Genomic DNA, 8,287 nt, shown 5'->3' with positions numbered 1-8,287 from the left:
TAAAAGGATCCAATCCTCTAAAAGGACTAAATCCTCCTGTAAGAGGATCCAATCCTCTAAGAGGACTAAATCCTCCTGTAAGAGGATCCAATCCTCTAAGAGGGCTAAATCCTCCTGTAAGATGATCCAATCCTCTAAGAGGATTAAATCCTCCTGTAAGAGGATCCAATCCTCTAAGAGGGCTAAATCCTCCTGTAAGAGGATCCAATCCTCTAAGAGGACTAAATCCTCCTATAAGAGGATCCAATCCTCTGAGAGGACTAAATCCTCCTATAAGAGGATCCAATCCTCTAAGAGGACTAAATCCTCCTGTAAGAGGATCCACTCCCCTGGCAACATCTCTGTCAATACAACCATCAACTCTTGCCTCAACTCCCTCTTATCTTATCGTCAACGTACCAGTAAATATCGTTCAATTATCGTTCAATTCTTCCACCATTTATATCGTAAATTTTTTTTATCTCAAATCGTTGAAATAAGACAAAAAAAAAAGAAAGAAAATGGAAAAATCTGGTGACCACATGTTGGCAACAGTTTCCCGCGCTTTTGTTTGTTTACCTTTTTTTCCCGCCAAATTTTGAGCGGGGGGGGGGGGGGGGTGTTACGTTTCCCACCAAACTTTTACGCATTTTGGCGATGCTTTTTTTTTTGCGCGCGCTAAATAATAAGGGGGATACATTGCGATTGCCGCCATATATCGCGAAATATCGAAGCCAAGTCTTGATCTTGGTGCCAAGTAGAGTTAGAGAAAGTGATAGAGCGCCATAGAGAGCCAGAGTCAGAGAGCCAAATTGAGAGAGCCAGAGAGAGAGTGAGAAAGAGCTAGAGAGACACACACACATACACAGTGAGAGAGCGAGAGCCAGTGTGAGGGACACAAAGAGAGACAGAGAAAGTGTGTGTGTGTGTGAGAGAGAAAGAGAAAGAGAGAGAGAGAGAGAGAGAGAGAGAGAGAGAGAGAGAGAGAGAGAGAGAGAGAGAGAGAGAGAGAGAGAGAGAGAGAGAGAGAGAGAGAGAAGGTTATAAGTCAATGTTATCTCAGGGTGATGGTGACGAGAAGAGAATTGATGGAATATCACTCCATCTATTTAGACTTATCTCCAAGTAATTAAAAACTCCATCATGGTGGAGGATGATGGAGGAGGATAGTGGAGGATGATGGACGATGATGGAGGAGAGTGGAGGATGAATGATGGAGGGTGGAGGATGATGGATGGTGATTTAGGGTGGAGGAGGAGGATGAATGGTGATGGGGAAGGTGGAGGATGATGGAGGGTGATGGACGATGATGGAGGATGAAGGATGATGGAGGATAGCGACGGATAATGGAGGGTGCAGGATGGAGGGTGACTGTGTGTGGCAGGCTCGCAGGCAAGCAGGTAGGCTGGCAGGCAGGTAGGCTGACTGCCAGGTAGGATGGCTGGCAGGTAGGCTGGCTGGCAGGTAGGATGACTGGCAGGTAAGCTGGTATGCAGGCAGGCAGGCTGGCAGGCAGTCAGGTCTGCAGGCAGGCAGGCTGGCAGGCAGTCAGGTCTGCAGGCAGGCAGGGTGACAGACAGTCAGGTAGGCAGGCAGGCAGGCTGGCAGACAGTCAGGTATGCAGGCAGGCAGGCTGGCAGGCAGTCAGGTCTGCAGGCAGGCAGGCTGACAGACAGTCAGGTAGGCAGGCAGGCAGGCTGGCAGACAGTCAGGTATGCAGGCAGGCAGGCTGGCAGACAGTCAGGTAGGCAGGCAGGCTGGCAGACAGGTCACGTACCTAATTACCTTTAAGGGCCATTAACAAGGTACATAATGAGAGGAAAATTAGGCAGGTGATGAACGGTGCTTTAAACTGGGGGAACATGGGGGTACTTGGCGGAATTGGGGGTATTTGGGGGAATCGGGGATATTCGGAGGAATCTGGGGTATTTGTGTGAAATCTGGAGTATTTGGGGAATCGGGGTATTGGGAAAATCTGAGAGTATTTGGGGGAATCTCGGGGTTATTTGGGGAAATTAAGGGTATTCGAGGGAATCTGAGGTTGTTTGTAGAAATCTGGGGGTATTTGGGGGAATTTTTGGGGATTCTGGGGTATTTGGAGTAATCTGGAGTATTTGGGGAAATCTGGAGGAATCTGGGGGAATCTGGGGAAATTTGGGTGGTGATAAGATGAAGGATGCTGTGAGAGATGAGAGATGAATGCTGTGTCAGAGATGGTGATGGGATGCTGTGGGGAAGGGGAGGAGGAAGAAAGGGATATAATGGGGGTATGTGAGCTGGAGGTGGGGGAATAGTGGGGGAATTAACGAGGTGGGGGAATTTTTACCCCCCCTTGTTATCTTGTGTACCTTGTTGATGGTGGGTAGAGTTTTGTCAAGTTCTTAATTGAACAGTAAATTTCACGAGCTCTAACACAACACAACGCAACACTACACGCAACACTACACACCACAACACAACACAACGCAACACTACACGCAACACTACACACCACAACACAACACAACGCAACACTACACGCAACACTACACACCACAACACAACACGCAACACTACACACCACAACACAACACGCAACACCACACACCACAACACAACACGCAACACCACACACCACAACACAACACGCAACACTACACACCACAACACAACACGCAACACCACACACCACAACACAACACGCAACACTACACACCACAACACAACACACAACACATAACACGCTACACACAACACACAAAACACTACACACAACACACAAAACACTACACACAACACACTATACACAAAACACTACACGCAACACGCAACACCTGTGTCAAAATCCTCGCTAATTTCAGTAATGAGAGATGTACCAACCTTCCTGCAGACACATCAATTGCAATGCAACAATAGATCCTCTTCTAACCTAACATAACCTGTCCATGTTTGTGTGTGTCTGTGAACACATCTTTCCAGAGATGAGAGTACACAGCATCCTTCCAGAGATGAGAGACCACAACATCCTTCTAGAGATGAGAGTACACAGCATCCTTCCAGAGATGAGAGACCACAACATCCTTCTAGAGATGAGAGTACACAGCATCCTTCCAGAGATAAGAGACCACAGCATCCTTCTAGAGATGAGAGTAGACAACATCCTTTTAGAGATGAGAGACCACAACATCGCTCTAGAGATGAGAGTACACAGCATCCTTCCAGAGATGAGAGATCACAGCATCCTTCTAGAGATGAGAGTAGACAGCATCCTTCCAGAGATGAGAGATCACAGCATCATTCCAGAGATGAGAGTACACAGTATCCTTCCAGAGATGAGAGATCACAGCATCCTTCTAGAGATGAGAGTACACAGTATCCTTCCAGAGATGAGAGTACACAGTATCCTTCCAGAGATGAGAGACCACAACATCCTTCTAGAGATGAGAGTACACAGCATCCTTCCAGAGATGAGAGATCACAGCATCCTTCTAGAGATGAGAGTAGACAGCATCCTTCCAGAGATGAGAGTACACAGTATCCTTCTAGAAATGAGAGTACACAGCATCCTTCCAGAGATGAGAAATCACAGCATCCTTCCAGAGATGAGAGACCACAACCCCCATCCAGAGATGAGAGACCACAACATCCTTCTAGAGATGAGAGTACACAGCATCCTTCCAGAGATGAGAGATCACAGCATCCTTCTAGAGATGAGAGTAGACAGCATCCTTCCAGAGATGAGAGACCACACCATCCTTCTAGAAATGAGAGTACACAGAATCCTTCCAGAGATGAGAGACCACAATCTCCTTCCAGAGATGAGAGTACACAGTATCCTTCCAGAGATGAGAAATCACAGTATCCTTCCAGAGATGAGAAATCACAGCATCCTTCCAGAGATGAGAGACCACAACATCCTTCCAGAGATGAGAGTACACGGTATCCTTCCAGAGATGAGAGATCACAGCATCCTTCCAGAGATGAGGAATCACAGCATCCTTCCAGAGATGAGAGACCACAACATCCTTCCAGAGACGAGAGTACACAGCATCCTTCCAGAGATGAAAAATCATAGCATCCTTCCAGAAACGAGAGATCACAGCATCCTAGTGGACCAGATCAACATCCTTGTCGATCTGTGAGTTATGCCAGGATACTTAACTCACCTCTATGACATGTCTAAATGGGTAGGCCTGTGACATGCATATAGGCCTAGCAAGTTGCCAGTGAAGTGTGTGTGTGTGTGTGTGTGTGTGTGTGTGTGTGTGTGTGTGTGCGCGCGTGTGTGTTGAGTGTTGTGTTGTGTGTGTGTGTGTGTGTGTGTGTGTGTGTGTGTGTGTGTGTGTGTGTGTGTGTGTGTGTGTGTGTGTGTGTGTGTGTGTGTGTGGCCTTATCACACTGGTCCAGCCACGGGTAGTGCTGGCCTGACGCTCACTGATACCACTACCTTTGTTGACCCCCCCTGTTGGCACTCCCTCCCTGTTGGCACCCCTCCCTGTTGGCACTCCCTGTTGGCACCCCCTCCTTGTTGGCACTCCCTCACTGTTGGCACTCCCTGTTGGCCCCCCTTACTGCGGGTACTCCCTGTTGGCCCTCCCTCACTGTTGGCACTCCTTCACTGTTGGCACTCCCTGGTGGCACTCCCTCTTGTTGGCACTTCCTCACTATTGACACTCCCTGTTGGCCCTCACTGCTTGTACTCCCTGTTGGCACTCCTTCACTGTTGTCCATGCTGGCACCCTTTTCTGTTGGCACCTCTCCCTGTTGGCACTCCCCGTTTGCACCTTTATTCTTCCCTTAGTCAATCACTCCCTGTGATAGAATTATTTATATATATATATATATATATATATATATATATATATATATAGTAGTTGCAAGAGTAGTGAGAGAGAGATTCAGGGAAACTGGTTGGCAGGACTTGAGTCCTGGAGGCACAGTACCGGCCATGAGAAATATATAAAGAAAGTAGAGGTAAGAGTAACCTTCTACATACTAGATGACACACCTCCTTCACCATGCACTTGCAACACAGTCAAATTGATATGATTCTTGCAAATCTAGGGGGATTTATGGAGATGTTGCAAGGAGACTGCAATCTTGATTCACACCTGTGATGCACAGTGCCTGCCATCATAGCTCGATGAAACAAGATTATTGATAGTGGAGTTATTGGTCTCAAAGAGCGAAACGGTGGTGGTAGTGGTAGTTGTGGTTGTAGTAGTGGTAGTTGTGGTTGTAGTAGTGGTAGTTGTGGTTGTAGTAGTGGTAGTTGTGGTTGTAGTAGTGACAGTGGTGGTAGTGGTAGTTGTGGTTGTAGTAATGGTAGTGGGAGTTGTGGTTGTAGTAGTGGTAGTTGTGGTTGTAGTAGTGATAGTGGTGGCAGTGGTAGTTGTGGTTGTAGTAGTGGTAGTGGTAGTTGTGGTTGTAGTAGTGGTAGTGGTGGTAGTGGTAGTTGTGGTTGTAGTAGTGGTAGTGGTAGTTGTGGTTGTAGTAATGGTAGTGGTAGTTGTGGTTGTAGTAGTGGTAGTGGTAGTTGTGGTAGTTGTAGTGGTAGTAGTAGTTGTGGTAGTTGTAGAGGTAGTAGTAGTTGTGGTAGTTGTAGTGGTAGTTGTGGTTGTAGTAGTTGTAGTGGTAGTTGTGGCTGTAGTAGTGGTAGTGGTAGTTGTGGTTGTAGTAGTGGTAGTGGTAGTTGTGGTTGTAGTAATGGTAGTGGTAGTTGTGGTTGTAGTAGTGGTAGTGGTAGTTGTGGTTGTAGTAATGGTAGTGGTAGTTGTGGTTGTAGTAATGGTAGTGGTAGTTGTGGTTGTAGTAGTGGTAGTGGTAGTTGTGGTTGTAGTAATGGTAGTGGTAGTTGTGGTTGTAGTAATGGTAGTGGTAGTTGTGGTTGTAGTAGTGGTAGTGGTAGTTGTGGTTGTAGTAATGGTAGTGGTAGTTGTGGTTGTAGTAGTGGTAGTGGTAGTTGTGGTTGTAGTAATGGTAGTGGTAGTTGTGGTTGTAGTAGTGGTAGTGGTAGTTGTGGTTGTAGTAGTGGTAGTGGTAGTTGTGGTTGTAGTAGTGGTAGTGGTAGTTGTGGTTGTAGTAGTGGTAGTGGTAGTTGTGGTTGTAGTAGTGGTAGTGGTAGTTGTGGCTGTAGTAGTGGTAGTGGTAGTTGTGGTTGTAGTAGTGGTAGTGGTAGTTGTGGTTGTAGTAATGGTAGTGGTAGTTGTGGTTGTAGTAGTGGTAGTGGTAGTTGTGGTTGTAGTAATGGTAGTGGTAGTTGTGGTTGTAGTAATGGTAGTGGTAGTTGTGGTTGTAGTAGTGGTAGTGGTAGTTGTGGTTGTAGTAATGGTAGTGGTAGTTGTGGTTGTAGTAATGGTAGTGGTAGTTGTGGTTGTAGTAGTGGTAGTGGTAGTTGTGGTTGTAGTAATGGTAGTGGTAGTTGTGGTTGTAGTAGTGGTAGTGGTAGTTGTGGCTGTAGTAGTGGTAGTGGTAGTTGTGGTTGTAGTAGTGGTAGTGGTAGTTGTGGTTGTAGTAATGGTAGTGGTAGTTGTGGTTGTAGTAATGGTAGTGGTAGTTGTGGTTGTAGTAGTGGTAGTGGTAGTTGTGGTTGTAGTAATGGTAGTGGTAGTTGTGGTTGTAGTAATGGTAGTGGTAGTTGTGGTTGTAGTAGTGGTAGTGGTAGTTGTGGTTGTAGTAATGGTAGTGGTAGTTGTGGTTGTAGTAGTGGCAGTGGTAGTTGTGGCTGTAGTAGTGGTAGTGGTAGTTGTGGTTGTAGTAGTGGTAGTGGTAGTTGTGGTTGTAGTAGTGGTAGTGGTAGTTGTGGTTGTAGTAGTGGTAGTGGCAGTTGTGGTTGTAGTAGTGGTAGTGGTAGTTGTGGTTGTAGTAGTGGTAGTGGCAGTTGTGGTTGTAGTAATGGTAGTGGTAGTTGTGGTTGTAGTAGTGGTAGTGGCAGTTGTGGCTGTAGTAGTGGTAGTGGTAGTTGTGGCTGTAGTAGTGGTAGTGGTAGTTGTGGTTGTAGTAGTGGTAGTGGTAGTTGTGGTTGTAGTAGTGGTAGTGGCAGTTGTGGTTGTAGTAATGGTAGTGGTAGTTGTGGTTGTAGTAATGGTAGTGGTAGTTGTGGTTGTAGTAGTGGTAGTGGCAGTTGTGGTTGTAGTAGTGGTAGTGGCAGTTGTGGTTGTAGTAATGGTAGTGGCAGTTGTGGTTGTAGTAGTGGTAGTGGTAGTTGTGGTTGTAGTAATGGTAGTGGTAGTTGTGGCTGTAGTAGTGGTAGTGGCAGTTGTGGTTGTAGTAATGGTAGTGGTAGTTGTGGCTGTAGTAGTGGTAGTTGTGGTTGTAGTAGTGGTAGTGGTAGTTGTGGTTGTAGTAATGGTAGTGGTAGTTGTGGCTGTAGTAGTGGTAGTGGTAGTTGTGGTTGTAGTAATGGTAGTGGTAGTTGTGGCTGTAGTAGTGGTAGTGGTAGTTGTGGTTGTAGTAATGGTAGTGGTAGTTGTGGCTGTAGTAGTGGTAGTGGTAGTTGTGGTTGTAGTAGTGGTAGTGGTAGTTGTGGTTGTAGTAATGGTAGTGGTAGTTGTGGCTGTAGTAGTGGTAGTGGTAGTTGTGGTTGTAGTAATGGTAGTGGTAGTTGTGGCTGTAGTAGTGGTAGTGGTAGTTGTGGTTGTAGTAATGGTAGTGGTAGTTGTGGCTGTAGTAGTGGTAGTGGTAGTTGTGGCTGTAGTAGTGGTAGTTGTGGTTGTAGTAATGGTAGTGGTAGTTGTGGCTGTAGTAGTGGTAGTGGCAGTTGTGGCTGTAGTAATGGTAGTGGTAGTTGTGGCTGTAGTAGTGGTAGTGGTAGTTGTGGCTGTAGTAGTGGTAGTGGTAGTTGTGGTTGTAGTAATGGTAGTGGTAGTTGTGGCTGTAGTAGTGGTAGTGGTAGTTGTGGTTGTAGTAGTGGTAGTGGTAGTTGTGGTTGTAGTAGTGGTAGTGGTAGTTGTGGCTGTAGTAGTGGTAGTGGTAGTTGTGGCTGTAGTAGTGGTAGTGGTAGTTGTGGTTGTAGTAATGGTAGTGGTAGTTGTGGCTGTAGTAGTGGTAGTGGCAGTTGTGGCTGTAGTAATGGTAGTGGTAGTTGTGGCTGTAGTAGTGGTAGTGGTAGTTGTGGTTGTAGTAATGGTAGTGGTAGTTGTGGCTGTAGTAGTGGTAGTGGTAGTTGTGGTTGTAGTAGTGGTAGTGGTAGTTGTGGCTGTAGTAGTGGTAGTGGCAGTTGTGGTTGTAGTAATGGTAGTGGTAGTTGTGGTTGTAGTAGTGGTAGTGGTAGTTGTGGCTGTAGAAGTGGTAGTGGTAGTTGTGGTTGTAGTAGTGATAGTGGTGGTAG

The sequence above is a fragment of the Cherax quadricarinatus genome, chromosome 3 (assembly GCF_038502225.1).
Source record: "Cherax quadricarinatus isolate ZL_2023a chromosome 3, ASM3850222v1, whole genome shotgun sequence".
Lineage (NCBI taxonomy): Eukaryota > Metazoa > Arthropoda > Malacostraca > Decapoda > Parastacidae > Cherax > Cherax quadricarinatus.
This window is presented reverse-complemented; position numbering follows the sequence as displayed.